This window comes from Mytilus californianus, unplaced genomic scaffold (genome assembly GCF_021869535.1).
Source record: "Mytilus californianus isolate M0D057914Y unplaced genomic scaffold, xbMytCali1.0.p SCAF_37, whole genome shotgun sequence".
NCBI lineage: Eukaryota > Metazoa > Mollusca > Bivalvia > Mytilida > Mytilidae > Mytilus > Mytilus californianus.
Genome location: NW_026262687.1, coordinates 1,168,147 through 1,185,080, shown reverse-complemented (window position 1 = coordinate 1,185,080; position 16,934 = coordinate 1,168,147). Strand labels below are relative to the sequence as shown.

General features: G+C 31.9%; 1 long non-coding RNA gene across 2 annotated transcripts; it reads left to right on the top strand.

Annotated features, from left to right (window-relative positions):
- The first annotated feature begins 2,204 nt into the window (after positions 1-2,204).
- LOC127736808 (uncharacterized) lies at positions 2,205-16,512 on the top strand. 2 transcript variants are annotated; one of them, XR_007999188.1, is made up of 4 exons: positions 2,205-2,724; positions 6,498-6,652; positions 10,976-11,072; positions 14,214-15,108. It is a non-coding gene; the product is annotated as an uncharacterized LOC127736808 (long non-coding RNA). The 2 variants fall into 2 exon arrangements; XR_007999187.1 differs by lacking the exon at positions 14,214-15,108 and adding an exon at positions 15,795-16,512 and having other exon boundaries at positions 2,207-2,724.
- The last annotated feature ends 422 nt before the right edge of the window (positions 16,513-16,934 follow it).

The window sequence follows — 16,934 nt, the reverse complement described above, 5'->3', positions numbered from 1 at the left end:
ATTAAAAGAGAGGTAAATCTGTATTTCTTTCGAATAAATCTATAAGAAAGTATATATCATCTCTCTATAATAAATTCATCAAATTACTGACGAACTTGCCACTGTCTAATGCCTTCATTGAAACCTCTTATTGAGTCATCTAAAAATATATGCATAAATTGTCTTTCATCTTTAATAAGTGCTTTGTTTATATGCCTTTTTGTGTTTATTTGTTACATATCTTTGTTTTTATAGTGATTAAGATTATCACACAATGTTGACTGCTGTACCCCAATTTTTGACATTTGTACCTATTATGTCTGTTTGTTTTGTTCACACATCGTTGTCAATGTAATGGAATTATATGCGACTGTCATACAAGTGAGAGGTTTAGCTAGCTATAAAACCAGGTTTAATCCACCATTTTCTACATAAGAAAATGCCTGTACCAAGTCAGGAATATGACAATTTTTATCCATTAGTTTAGTGTGTTTGAGCTTTTGATTTTGCCATTTGATTAGGGACTTTCCGTTTTGAATTTTCCTCGGCGTTCGGTATGTTTGTGATTTTACTTTTTAAAAGTTAATGGATTATTGATTGTTGATATCATACTTATCTACAATGTAAAGTTTCTGTTAACCTTATGGAACTAATTAGACAATTATAAAAACTTTTGGATGATCAATCTTAATACGAACCCCTTCTGTATTTCCAATTACACGACCCCTCACTAACCAGTCATCTTAATATAAAAAACCAATGGAATGATGTATGGGTCCGAGTTTGCTTCTTTGTCAATTTTGCTGTTTTACTTTTCTCTGCATCATCTTTTATTTTCAAGAAAATATTCAAAAGCTATAATCATCATTTTAGCGGAAAACATAAATAAATGTTTTTAAAAACTTAAATAAACTGTCATCTGACGGTTTCAGATTCAGATACTTTGTCTTCTTGTAGTTCGTGTATTGTCATTTACCTTTTCTGTTTATAGGTTCTTATTATGAAATACAGATTTTGGGTTATTTTGCATAATATTTAAATCAAAGCAAACAATTATACCAAAAATTGTCGATCAAATTTGAGGACTGAAAGGAAATTCGATTTCCATATGCTAACCAAAGTGCGATTCCAGTGTAAGTTTTATTGATATCTTTCGTAAATGTTGATGATTATTTATTAACTTATTGAAAACACAGTCTCATAGAAAAGAGTGATCGAAAATTTGTATATTCTTCATATGTAGGATTTCCGTGAAGTTTACGTATCCAGTATATTTTGGGATAGTTGAGATTCTTATTGTCCTGTTTAATGTTAATACCAAAGAGAGAATTTCAGATTTGTGATTTGCTGAAGATCCTCTTTCGTAAATATTGTAAAGGTATATGTAGAATATCAAGCTTTGCTGATAATTCCATGTTCGTTAGTGAAAATTCTAAATAAAGGTGTATGCATAAAAAACGAATATTGTCTAATAGAATAACAACATGCATAATACAATGGTTCAAAAAGATGTTAATGCATCCAAAACCTCGGACCTCTAGAAATGGACAGAAATCCGTGAGCACTTTGTATGTCGTAGAATACTTATTTACATTTACATGCACGAACACACAACATTATGCTATTAGTATTTAGATAAAGTGTCTAACTTTGTTTCGGTTCGACTAGCTCGCGCTTCACAGATTTGTTGGCAGAGTCATCGACTGAAATCATCAGTATATACACAGGAAAAATTGCAACATATGTTTTTCATATGTTTTCAAAACATATGAAAAACATATGATTTTCATATGTTTTTCATATGTTTGTCCCAAACATATGAAAAACATATGTTTACAAACATATGTTTACATATGTTTTGAAACATATGAAAACATATGGAAGCAAACATATGTTTTCATATGTTTTATAAAATATGTTTACATATGTTTTAAAGGACATTAAAAAAAAATGTTTTGAGAAAATGTCAAAATTTGTCATTTAATTATCACATACATTTTTTCATTTATTATCTATATAGCGTATTTCTCAAACAGGAAAGTTCACTTTCTACTCTTCCCACTAAATCCCACATGATCATGATGATGAAAGCAGGTCAGCCCTGTCAGTGTCATTCCCCACAGCAGATATATCTAATTTTGAATTGAACAGAATGTAGAATAAGTGAATGGGTTATAAATATTAAATAATAATATGAATAAATATTTTTTATTTAGTTTGTTCTTTATTCTCAATTCTTTTTTTTTTTTTATTAATAATCCAATTATTCTCTATGATTCTTTATTCTATATTTCTGCCTTTTTTACTATCTGTTCTTTATTTTGCACTTTTTGTCATTATTTTCTATTCTTAAACTCCCATCTTGATTCCAGACCCTCAAATATACGTAAATGTACGAAAGCTTGCATGAGCCCCCTTGCATGGTACGTCGAACACGAAAACCCGGAAATCTTTTCACCGTTACCGTTTTTTATACTATGACGCAAAATCCATGGACGCTCACGCGATCATCTGTTGCTGTCTTTTTATAAGTTTTTAAGAATGGACAGAGATAGATGATACAAGGAACTTTGGTTTTTCAAACTGGTGAATCAAAAATTTATTATAAACAGTTAAATTGAAATGGGTGACTTGTCGATTAACTGGAAGAAACCGGGGAACGAAACATAGAAAATCAACGCAACAAAAGTCAAAGTGTTTTTGTTTTGATGGATAATTTTACGTACCCTAAAAGCGGAACGAAAGGTAAATATTATTATGCACATTTTGTTTAATTATTGGATTAAAGCAGGAAGATGTGTGTGCTTTATTTTTCACGAAAGACTATTTGACTAGATATTTGTAAGCCTGAGAACGACATTGAACCCCCCTCCCCCATATTGTAATATAAATGTAATTGCATTGGGTAATCCGTTTCATTATCTATTTATATTTCATAATGAGGATATTACAAGATTTAGACACAAATACATCCCAAATAACCATATAAATTGTAAGCCCTTTAGACAATAAGACAAACTTGGAAAAAGGGGGGATATCATATACTTGATGTAATGTATTGGAATTGTTTATCTAATGTCACAACAGAACTTAATTTCTTTAAATGATGCAGACCTGTATATCTTATGATAAATGTGTGGTATTTGTATTTGTTTTTCAGTTGTTTTAAAACCATAAAAATGTAGACGACTTTATTATCTCTCTAGCAATTAATAGCTATTTTACACTTAATAGATAGGGGTGCCCCTGGGGATCAATTACTCCCCCCTTTTCATATAATTTAGATTTAAAAAATGTATATACCTTTTCATACATCGCGTAGGTAATAATGTACATGTAACCTTTTCCCAATTTTAATAATGAATGATTCCAGGACATGCAGGAGCGGACAAGAATCACATTCCGGTATTACCGAGAAAATCATCACATTTGATTAAAGCTCAAATCTGAGGCTCAAATTCCTTATTTTATGTTAACTTAAGGCAAAACGAGACTTGCAACTACACAAATGTAAGAAAATTACAGGGCTTTGCATCTGAGAGGGGGGTAGGACCTTTATCGGGACTCTGGGATCGGGTGTTTTTAAGCTCGGGATTTCAGGATTGATCCTTTCGGGATCCGGGAATTCTTTTTTTTCGAATTTCGGGATGTCTGGATTTAATTTTTTTTAAATTCGGGACCTCAGAATTCCATGTTTTTAAGCCCGGGATTTCAGGATCAGGACCCCTCCTACCCCCCATCATATGACAAGTACAATAGGCCTTGATTATCCTGAGTCTGAGACTACTATTACTGAGTACTATAACAATAAACATCTAGTATTTCTCAGCCTTATCATACATGTATTATACTTCTGATAGTTTTCCACACCTATTCACATATGTTTAAGCTGAAAAATATGACCCAGGCTATTACAGCGGCAGGTCTTATCACCTTGTACATTATAAGTAGAAGTGGACCCTAGAGTGCATGAATGGTCTACTTTACATCTACTTAAATGTGAATATAAAAATAAAAAGATGTGGTAAGATTGCCAATGAGAAGAGTCCAATTCTCCACAAGAGATCAAATGACATAGAAGTTAACAAGTATATTAAAGTTATGGTACAAATGTACAAGATGACTTCAACAATGAACAAAGCCCATACCAGAAAGTCAGCTATAAAAGACATTTAATGGAAATGACAAATGTTAAACAATGCAAATGAGGAAACTAACAGACTGATAATGATTTATAAACAAAACAAGGAACAAATACACAAATATGATATACAGCAACAAGAAACAGGGCAAGTCTAGATCTGTTGTTCTTGTTTTAAAAGATCAAAATAAGCTATTTTTGCCATATAAAAATATTTAAGGCAATTTGGCAGATGTATTGTAACTTCATCTTATTATACATTTGAACATGTTATACACTATTTCTTTTAGCATTTTCAATAAAAGTACACTTTGTACATGTACTTCAACAGAACAGAATTCATTTGAGGCCTTGCTTTCTAGATTATATAATGGATTCATAGATTGTCATATTGATTTATGTGCATAAAAGGAGCAGTAGTCAATGAATAATTTTATGATGAAAGGTATGTAATGAAGAGGATAACTTTGTTTAAATATTTTGTTGTTGTCAGACTGTATACATGTTGCAAGTTTTGAGGTCATAGACATGATAGAGTTGAAAGTTTTGATTCTTGTTGTGGGCTATTTCTATAAGCAGTGACAAATTTTTTTTTTTACAGGTCAATTTTATATAAAATAGGGTTGGAAGCTCTATTAACACTTCATTGCTTGTTCTTTTTTTGTCTTGCAACAAAAATTAAGGTAAGGTAAATATTATTATGCACATTTTGTTTAATTATTGGATTAAAGCAGGAAGATGTGTGTGCTTTATTTTTCACGAAAGACTATTTGACTAGATATTTGTAAGCCTGAGAACGACATTGAACCCCCCTCCCCCATATTGTAATATAAATGTAATTGCATTGGGTAATCCGTTTCATTATCTATTTATATTTCATAATGAGGATATTACAAGATTTAGACACAAATACATCCCAAATAACCATATAAATTGTAAGCCCTTTAGACAATAAGACAAACTTGGAAAAAGGGGGGATATCATATACTTGATGTAATGTATTGGAATTGTTTATCTAATGTCACAACAGAACTTAATTTCTTTAAATGATGCAGACCTGTATATCTTATGATAAATGTGTGGTATTTGTATTTGTTTTTCAGTTGTTTTAAAACCATAAAAATGTAGACGACTTTATTATCTCTCTAGCAATTAATAGCTATTTTACACTTAATAGATAGGGGTGCCCCTGGGGATCAATTACTCCCCCCTTTTCATATAATTTAGATTTAAAAAATGTATATACCTTTTCATACATCGCGTAGGTAATAATGTACATGTAACCTTTTCCCAATTTTAATAATGAATGATTCCAGGACATGCAGGAGCGGACAAGAATCACATTCCGGTATTACCGAGAAAATCATCACATTTGATTAAAGCTCAAATCTGAGGCTCAAATTCCTTATTTTATGTTAACTTAAGGCAAAACGAGACTTGCAACTACACAAATGTAAGAAAATTACAGGGCTTTGCATCTGAGAGGGGGGTAGGACCTTTATCGGGACTCTGGGATCGGGTGTTTTTAAGCTCGGGATTTCAGGATTGATCCTTTCGGGATCCGGGAATTATTTTTTTTTTCGAATTTCGGGATGTCTGGATTTAATTTTTTTTTAAATTCGGGACCTCAGAATTCCATGTTTTTAAGCCCGGGATTTCAGGATCAGGACCCCTCCTACCCCCCATCATATGACAAGTACAATAGGCCTTGATTATCCTGAGTCTGAGACTACTATTACTGAGTACTATAACAATAAACATCTAGTATTTCTCAGCCTTATCATACATGTATTATACTTCTGATAGTTTTCCACACCTATTCACATATGTTTAAGCTGAAAAATATGACCCAGGCTATTACAGCGGCAGGTCTTATCACCTTGTACATTATAAGTAGAAGTGGACCCTAGAGTGCATGAATGGTCTACTTTACATCTACTTAAATGTGAATATAAAAATAAAAAGATGTGGTAAGATTGCCAATGAGAAGAGTCCAATTCTCCACAAGAGATCAAATGACATAGAAGTTAACAAGTATATTAAAGTTATGGTACAAATGTACAAGATGACTTCAACAATGAACAAAGCCCATACCAGAAAGTCAGCTATAAAAGACATTTAATGGAAATGACAAATGTTAAACAATGCAAATGAGGAAACTAACAGACTGATAATGATTTATAAACAAAACAAGGAACAAATAAACAAATATGATATACAGCAACAAGAAACAGGGCAAGTCTAGATCTGTTGTTCTTGTTTTAAAAGATCAAAATAAGCTATTTTTGCCATATAAAAATATTTAAGGCAATTTGGCAGATGTATTGTAACTTCATCTTATTATACATTTGAACATGTTATACATTATTTCTTTTAGCATTTTCAATAAAAGTACATTTTGTACATGTACTTCAACAGAACAGAATTCATTTGAGGCCTTGCTTTCTAGATTATATAATGGATTCATAGATTGTCATATTGATTTATGTGCATAAAAGGAGCAGTAGTCAATGAATAATTTTATGATGAAAGGTATGTAATGAAGAGGATAACTTTGTTTAAATATTTTGTTGTTGTCAGACTGTATACATGTTGCAAGTTTTGAGGTCATAGACATGATAGAGTTGAAAGTTTTGATTCTTGTTGTGGGCTATTTCTATAAGCAGTGACAAATTTTTTTTTTTACAGGTCAATTTTATATAAAATAGGGTTGGAAGCTCTATTAACACTTCATTGCTTGTTCTTTTTTTGTCTTGCAACAACAGTCATGAAGGTGAGTCTTGGGCATGCTGTTTTTAACAGAGGCGAAGTAATAAACAATTTGTTAAAAATTGAGATTAGGTCAGTTTAAGAGGAACCAAACAATAACTTATGGCCGAGTTATGGTTAAATAAGCCAATAATATTTTTTGCAGTAGAAGTAGGATATCCACTTCTCATTTCCATTTCCATTGAGATTATATGGTCCAAATCCCTCAGTCATGGTTGATTGACTTTGATATTTTTACTTAACTTAAATGTGAAAAGTTTCTGATTAGGTCAGTTTGAGTGAACCAATAATGATAAATCATTGATATTTGCATGAATTGATATGCAGTTGTATATGTCAGAGTACTAGCACATTTCATATCCCTTGTTTTTTATTTTGCCCAGCCCCTCAGTCATGGTCTATTGATTTTGAAACTTTGTCAAGTCATGGATGGTGTATGACTTTGGATGTTTAAGCATTGTCATTTGAATATCAACATTTGAAATCAACTAACAGGATTTCATACAGAGAAGACATGCTTCTATGTCTAAAGTTTATTCATATAATATTAATGTATACCAAAGGTTTATTATATACCAGTAATGTCTTGGATAAATTATTTATACAGGAATTACTTCATTTTGAAATGTAAATTCTATGGAAGATAACCATTTTTTCCAGTAAAGCACTGTTATGGTTGCATTTTTTTGTCAGATATTTTTGCAATTCATACCATAGGTCTATATCAGCATGGTCTTTTAGTTTTTTGAGTTAGAAAATAACTGCTGATCAAATATGTTTACAGTAGTTATACCTCTTGGAAATAGATATTGTAAGAAAAACTGCATTGCAAGCAATCCCACACATGTCTTCATTTCTTTTAGATTATTTATAATTATGAAAAAGGTTAAAAGAACATACATATTTTTTGCTTTTTGACAGCAAATTTTATATATCCATCAATTGGCGAAGTACATTGAAGCGCTGTTCTTTTATTAAGTGCATGAAGTATGGATGGTAACACAAATGACAACATATTATGTTCATGAGTTAATATTGCCTTGTCTGAAAATAGTATACGCGAAGTACTAACATTGAACTATGGTAATGTTGTGACCCTAACGCTGTAGTGAATGACGTTATTGTATAGATTTCATAGCTACAACAACGATTAAACGTACATTGCAATCATAAGTATTTATTAAGATTCCACAACATGCCGATAAATAGAAGTGGGACATTTAAAGACGTATCGTATCCGTATCTGATACGTTGACGTATCTGCTTGTATTATGTTTACATACCTGCTTCTTGTATGTCAAAATCCTGTCTTAATCACATTTATTGCCCTTAAAGTGATGTATCTACGATATATATTTACAGTACCTATTATAATACAATCATAAAAACATTACATGAACGACATCAGAAGCTAACATTTACACACATTTAACAATCACGTGATTTTCGAGTCAATCTGTATACTTGTATAAATTTTAGCACTCGATATTTGAATCATTAGAACTACCCAGGCGTGAAGTTCAATTATAAAAAATACATAAAGTTAAGGATTGTGTACCCTTTTGTTGTTTCAATGCTAAACATATGGACATTTCATAGAAAATCCACAGCCTTTCACCTTGCCCTCAGGCTCTTATATTTGACAATTCGGTGCGTGTTATATAGAGGATTATTACATGTCGTGCTAGCAATGGTTTTTTTTAAACAAGTTTATCAATAAAGATATTGGTTAAAACAAATATAAATATGGACCAATTCAAGTACACCTCCTCTAGGATTCGCTCGACTTTAGTGATTCAGCACGATGAGTTTTGGAATATAAATTTTAAGGTTGTTTGTGATTTTTTGTTAAAAACAAACGCTGGCACATCATGGACAAACAAGTAAGTAATCTACGTTTATAATTTTATAACGAAAATCTCTGTATTGAAGTCTGTAGGTTTTCTGCAAAAATCTTTGCTTTATTTGCTACAAAATCACTATTTTCTATAAAATACAATAAAACATAGATAATATTTCTTTGGATCAATTTCCTATTGGTATATGTACGAAATGACAGATCTCTTTTATTTGTTATCTTCGCTGTTTTGCTATTACTTCATCTTATACATTTCGTACAACACAGGACTACAGAAGGGGTCATAAACCGTACGTGAACAATATTTATACACATACTTTATTGCTTGTAAATGAGGATTGTGTCGGATTCATTACTTATACCAATAATAATAAATTTGTAAATTGGCAGGCAATACTTTTTTTCCAATTATTTAAACTGAAAGAGACCGAAAAATCTGCATCACCCTTTCCTTATATTTCCCCGCTTTTCCCTATTCCCGAAATCTCTACCACGATTTTGACTCAATCATTAACTACATTTGCATTACAATGATCATTTAAACAATAACACATAGATATGTTCAGATACGTCAACGTACCAGATACGGATACGATACGTCTTTAAATGTCCCACCTCTATCGGTGTATTTAAACAATTTTGCCTATGTAACAGGAAATCAAGATTTAATAAACATCAAGAGTTAATGCCTAAATGTTGTTTTTTATACGACCGCAAAAAAATTTTGCGGTCGTATATTGGTATGACGTTGGCGTCGTCGTCGTCGTCGTCGTCCGAAGACACATTGGTTTTCGCACTCTAACTTTAGTTTAAGTGAATGGATCTCTATGAAATTTTACCATAAGGTTCAATACCACAAAAGGAAGGTTGGGATTAATTTTGGGGGTTATGGTACCAACAGTTAAGGAATAAGGGGCTAAAAATAAGCATTTTTGTAACTTCGAGACATAACTTGTGTGTTAGTGTATGGATCTCTCTGACATTGTACCACAAGGTTCCATATCACAAAGGGAATACTGGGATTGATTTTGGGGGTAATTGCCTCAAAATTTTAGGAATTAGGGGCCAAAAAAAAGGCAAAAAACAAGCATTTTTCTAGTTTCATGACAATAACTTGTGTGTAAGTTTATGGATCTTTCTGAAATTGTACTACAAGGTTCCATATCACAAAGGGAAAGCTGGAATTGAGTTTTGGGGTAACTACGTTTAGGAATAAGGGGCCAAAAAGAAGCATTTTTCTAGTTTCCAGACAATAACTTGTGTTCAAGTGTATGGATCTCTGAAATTGCACTGCAAGGTACCATACCACAAAGGGAAGGCTGGGATTGATTTTGGGGGTAATTGCCTCAAAATTTTAGGATTTGAGGCCAAAAAGGGGCAAAAAACAAGCATTTTTCTAGTTTCAGGACAATAACTTGTGTGTAAGAGTATGGATCTTTATGAAGTTGTACTACAAGGTTCCATATCACAAAGGGAAAGCTGGGTTTGAGTTTGGGGGTAATTGCCCTAAATGTTTAGGAATTTGGGACCAAAAAAAGGCTTAAAACAAACATTTTTCTAGTTTCCAGACAATAACTTGTGTTCAAGTGTATGGATCTCTCTGAAATTGTACTGCAAGGTACCATACCACAAAGGGAAGGCTGGGATTGAGTTTGGGGGTGATGAATCATAAGGGGGTTCAAAAAATTTGGGGGAGGGATTTTTTTTCCTTTTTTTTTTCTTTAAAAGGCAAATAATAATGAGTCTTTTTTTATTATGATATGGTTTGAATAGGTAAATTAAAAACATTTAAGTTCTTAGACCACATTCATTCTGTGTCAGAAACCTATGCTGTGTCAAATATTTAATCACAATCCAAATTCAGTGCTGTATCAAGCTTGAACGTTGTATCCATACTTGCCCCAACCATCAGGGTTCAACCTCTGCTGTCGTATCAAGCTGTGCCCAGCAGAGCATTTTATTTTAAACTGTAGACAGCAGAATAGATGATTTATATTGGAAAAAGTTCATACTATACTAAGACGGGCTTAGGGTATACATATATTATTAATATTAGTTACACTGTTGATCTTTTTATACGACCGTTGTTGTTTGCTTACACATTTTTTCCATTCACTCAAAAGTAAAAATATAAATTAGTGACTCTGAGCATCAGTTCATACGTCATCTACAAAAATGATCTAGTTTTTGTCTGGAGTTCTGGATTAAATTAAGATTTACAATTTTAGCTTATTACCATGGTTACCAAATGAAAGGAAAGTGCAGTATTAGAATCACTGGTGTACATGTAGATGCGGATGTCCGGCAAAAAGAACTGGTATCAAAGTAAGTTCATCTGTAGAATTGCAGTTAATTTAAATAATTTAATGTTATCTATTTAAACCTTTTTCAAGTGTAATTGTACATGTTACGGCATGTATACTGTTGTTTATTTATGTCTTTCTGATCTCAAGTATGCATCAAGGAATCCTTGTCCTGCTCTCTTTCTTCTGCTCCACACACACACACGCATGAGATGACAGAAGTTCAAATATTTATAGCATTTGCTTATATTATGAATTGTATATTTAAAAGTTGTTCTCGTCTGAAATATACATACATTGTAAAATATTTGCCACTGAACATTAAAATAAGCAAAAAAAATCAATCGATTATTGTTTTTGCATTATAGGAATGAGTTTTCAAACAAACATGTATAACAATTGAATAATTTCCTTTTAAGATTTTTTTATGAACCAGCATATAGATATAACATGTATAAGGAGATGAGGTACATGTATGATTCTTAATGTGACAACTATCAATTAAAAAACCAAAGGACGAAGATGTAAACATTTGCTGGTCACTGTACAGCCATAAACAATGATCAAAATCCATACCATAAAGTAACCTATTATGGCTATACATGTAACTTGTATAAGGATGAAAAAATGTGAACCAATAAAAAAAATAAAACTACACACAGTATGGCAGACAGCAGCCAACATAAGAACCAAATGTCAGAATCAGCCAGAAAGGGCTGGACTCATCAACAAGCACTAAAAAGAAATAACAAAATAATAAAAGATGCAAAAATTATGTATTCCCAAACTAAAATATCTATCAGTTCACCTTCGACAGATTTAATCAATTAATGTAACAACAAAACATTTGTCATTTCAAACAGTCTAAGAAAGCATGACTTTGTGTAATGCCAAAATATTGAACACACAAGAATATGTAGGACCATAACAGCATATAAGTATTGATAGTTGCATAGAATTTCAATTTCTGAAATACATGTTCTGCTTTTTGTCAAGCTTGCAAATTTATTTCACGAAAGCGAGACAGTGATCCTAGATTCTGCCAGAGGCGGCGTCGCTGTCCTAAAATGTAGGTTCAGTCTGTGGTTAAATTTTTTTTTAACATTGATAACTTTGTCAAACAGACATGGGATTTTGTGAAATTGAGACAGAATATTTGAAGCTTCTTAATGACCAAACTACAGTATCCAAGGCAAAATTTTTCTGTATTTCAACTAATAAATGGGCTTAGTTTTTTTGATGAGCTTGCGACTTCCGTTGCAGAAAGCTCGACATAGGGATATTGATCAGGCGGCTGCGTCCATGGTGGGGTTAACAAACTTCTTCAAATCTTTATATTTTAGAAGGTGGAAGACACGGATGCTTCATACTATGTACAATGTATATAGATGCATATGTATGTTATGAAGTTTCTGTCAGTCAACTGTCCATTGTCCTTGAACTCATTTTCATGATTCAGTGATTACTTGAAAAAATAAAGATTTTTTGTAATGTTAATTTCTCTCATAATTTCTCTCTTATTAATATTATTTATAGTATTCATGGTCATAGGATATTTATATTTACTTAGTATATGGGTACCTTGCAAGGTCCTAGTGTCTGTCTACTCTGTCAGAAAGTTTTTGTGGTCAAGTCAATATCTCAGGCATTATCAGCAATAAGTCTACTGTATTTGGTGTATGGAATTATTGTAAGGTGTAGATGTCCAACTGGTAGTTGTAATCTGGCCTTGACCTCATTTTAATGGTTCAGTAATAAGTTTTTATGTTTTGGTCTAATTTTTATACGACCGCAAATAAATTTTTGTGGATTGATTTTGGGGGTAATTGCCTCCAAGTTTTAGGAATTAGGGGTCAAAAAGGGGCAAAAAACAAGCATTTTTTTAGTTTCATGACAATAACTTGTGTGTAAGTGTATGGATCTTTATGAAATTGTACTACAAGGTTCCATATCACAAAGGGAGAGCTGGAATGGAGTTTGGGGGTAATTGCGCAAAAAGTTTAGGAAAAAGGGGCCAAAAAGGGGCCAAAAATAAGCATTTTTCTAGTTTCCAGACAATAACTTGTGTTCAGGTGTATGGATCTCTCTGAAATTGTACTGCAAGGTACCATACCACAAAGGGAAGGCTGGGATTGATTTTGGGGTTAATTCCCTCAAAATTTTAGGAATTGGGGGCCATAAAAGGGCAAAAAAACAAGCATTTTTCTAGTTTTAGGACAATAACTTGTGTGTAAGTGTATGGATCTTTATGAAATTGTACTGCAAGGTTCCATATCACAAATTAACGGGAAAGCTGGGTTTGAGTTTGGGGGTAATTGCCCTAAACGTTTAGGAATTTGGGGCCAAAAACAAGCATTTTTCTAGTTTCCAGACAATAATTTGTGTTCAAGTGTATGGATCTCTCTGAAATTGTACTGCAAGGTACCATACCACAAAGGGAAGGCTGGGATTGAGTTTGGGGGTGATGAATCATAAGGGGGTTCAAAAAATTGGGGGGGGGGGATTTTTTTTTCCTTTTTTTTCTTTAAAATTTTCAATTTTAAATTGGTTATTTCTGATTTATATATAAAAGCAAATAATAATTATATGGTTTGAATAGGTAAATTAAAAATTTTTAAGTTCTTAGACCACTTTCATTCTGTGTCAGAAACCTATGCTGTGTCAAATATTTAATTACAATCCAAATTCAGTGCTGTATCAAGCTTGAATGTTGTGTCCATACTTGCCCCAACTGTTCAGGGTTCGACCTCTGCGGTCGTATCAAGCTGCGCCCCAGCGGAGCATTTTATTGGATACTATAAGCATTCAGTAAATTATATTTGGTGTATGGAATGTTTGTAAGGTGTACTGATCTAAAATTGAGAATGGAAATGGGGAATGTGTCAAAGAGACAACAACCCGACCAAAGAGTAAAAAACAGCCAAAGGCCACCAATGGGTCTGACAGTAATCACCTAGACTTGACCTCATCTTCATGGTTCATTGGATATTTTTTTCTTGCTTAGAGGTGAACTATAATTGGTTTCTGGAATGATTGTAAATTAAAATTGTAAGGTGTTTAGGTTTAACTTTACATTTATCTTGCAGGCTTCATCTGACCTTAACCTTATTTTCATTGTTCATTGGTCAATATTAAATTTCTCTTGATTTGGTCTTTTTTTTAGATACTAAAAGTAAAGGTGAACTACTTTATGTTTATGGAATGATTGTAAGGTATTTATATTTGTCTTGCAGGTACAATTCTTGCCAGATTTTTTAAAACTTATTCTATAGGTTAATATCAGCATAATCCTAGTCAAGCTTTATAAATTTGGCCGATCAACTTTTTTCAAAAGAGTTATGCCCCTTGGAAATAATAAATTTATGGAAAATGGCCTCGTAAATGCTCTCATTTTTTGTCGAGCCTTCGACTTTTGTCGAAAAAGCGAGACATAGCGATCCTACATTCCGTCGGCGTCGGTGTCGGCGGCGTCCAAAAATATTCACTCTGTGGTTAAAGTTTTTGAAATTTTAATAACTTTCTTAAACTATCCTGGATTTCTACCAAACTTGGACAGAAGCTTGTTTATGATCATAAGATAGTATCCAGAAGTAAATTGTGTAAAAAAAAATCTTGTTTTTCCGTATTTTACTTATAAATGGACTTAGTTTTTCTGCCAGGAAACATTACATTCACTCTGTGGTTAAAGTTTTTAAAATTTTAATAACTTTCTCAAACTATCCTGGATTTGTACCAGACTTGGCCAGATGCTTGTTTATGATCATAAGATAGTATCCAGAAGTTAATTTTATTAAACAAAAATCCTGTTTTTCCGTATTTTACTTATAAATGGACTTAGTTTTTCTGCCAGGAAACATTACATTCACTCTGTGGTTAAAGTTTTTAAAATTTTAATAACTTTCTTAAACTATCCTGGATTTCTACCAAACTTGGCCAGATGCTTGTTTATGATCATAAGATAGTATCCAGAAGTAAATTTAAAAAAAAAAATCCTGTTAATCCGTATTTTACTTATAAATGGACTTAGTTTTTCTGCCAGGAAACATTACATTCACTCTGTGGTTTTTTTTTTTTAAATTTTAATAACTTTCTTAAACTATCCTGGATTATAACCAAACATGGCCAGATGCTTGTTTATAATCAAAAGCTAGTATCTAGAAGGAAATTTTTATTAAAATTTTGTACTTGTTTATCCATATTTTACTTATAAATGGACTTAGTTTTTCTTCCAGTTAACATTACATACAGTCTGCAGTTAAATTTTTAAAAATATTTATTAGATTCATAAACTATCCTGGATTTTTACCAAACTTGGACAGAAGCTGCTTACAATAAAAAAATTGTATCGAGAGGATATATTTTTATTAAATTTTTTCCTCATCTCATTTTTGTTGAGCCTGCGATTAACAGCAAAAGTAGGCGAGACACTGGGTTCCGCGTAACCCTTACGAATTTTTTTTATTAAACTTATACATGTAGTATACTATTATAGTAATGCCCTGGTCGGTTTGAAATATTTAGTATACAAGAAAAAGAACTTTTTTTCCCCCAAACACATTTTTATTTATAAATATTTTTGAGAACAAAAAATAAAATTGAGAATGGAAATTGGGAATATGTCAAAGAGACAACAACCTGACCAAAGAGCAAAAAAACATGTTTTTTTTTAATATTGCCCCTTGATAGATAAAAAATGTACGACTAGTTGGACATTGAAACTCTTTTCTTTTATTTTTACTTGCAGAAACTGAAAAGTAAAGAAACAGAACCAAAGAACGTTAATTTTAGATTAATACAATATTGAACTGAAAGTCAATTTAGTTGTCTTTCTTAATCATACAGGATGTTTCCAAAAAAGCAGCTGCATACACATGCACCAGTATAAGCCAGCAGTGAAGACAATTAAATATCTGTGTATGGTGATATAACAATAGAAATATCACATACATCATAGGAAAATAGAAATGGAGTATGTCAAAGAGACACACATAATGACATATGAAAATAGAATATAGACAATAGAAATGGAGTATGTCAAAGAGACACACATATGAAAATAGAATATAGACAATAGAAATGGGGTATGTCAAAGAGACACACATGAAAATATAGAATATAGACAATAGAAATAGGGTATATCAAAGAGACAAACATATGAAAATAGAATATAGACAATAGAATTTGGGTATGACAGAGACAAAAATATTAAAAATAGAATACAGACAAAAGAAATGGGGTATGCCAAAGAGACTAACATATGAAAATAGAATATAGACAATAGAAATGGTGAATGTCAAAGAGACAAACAAACCAAAATAGAATATACTAGACAATAGAAATGTGGTATGTCAAAGAGACAAAAATATGAAAATAGAAGAGACAACAATTTAATAAAAAAAAAATTCTACTTGATATAAAAATTATGGAGCACTGTTATTTTTCTGCATAAAAGAATGCCTGTATACAGTTGTTTTTTATTTGTTTGAGCTTTTGATGTTGCCAAGTATTTTTTGTGGAGTTTGGTATTTTGGGTTATTTACTTTTTAAAGCAACAGCTCATCACAATGAAGTATTTACACTCAAAATGAGTTCCTGACGGAAAAAAGATAATAAAAGAAAAACATATTAAAACATCAAAACATAACTCTAAAAAACCTACCGCAAAAAAAAAATACATATATATACAAACCATGTTTAGAATCTATGAGAAAATAAATGCATTTGAACAATTAAAAACATATAAAAAATATATATTGAGGACCAAGATAAAATAATATGAAAACATATGTTTGGGCCAAACATATGAAAACATATGTTTAGGACAAACATATGAAAACATATGTTTAGGCCAGGTATGAAAACATATGAAAAACATATGTTTGTC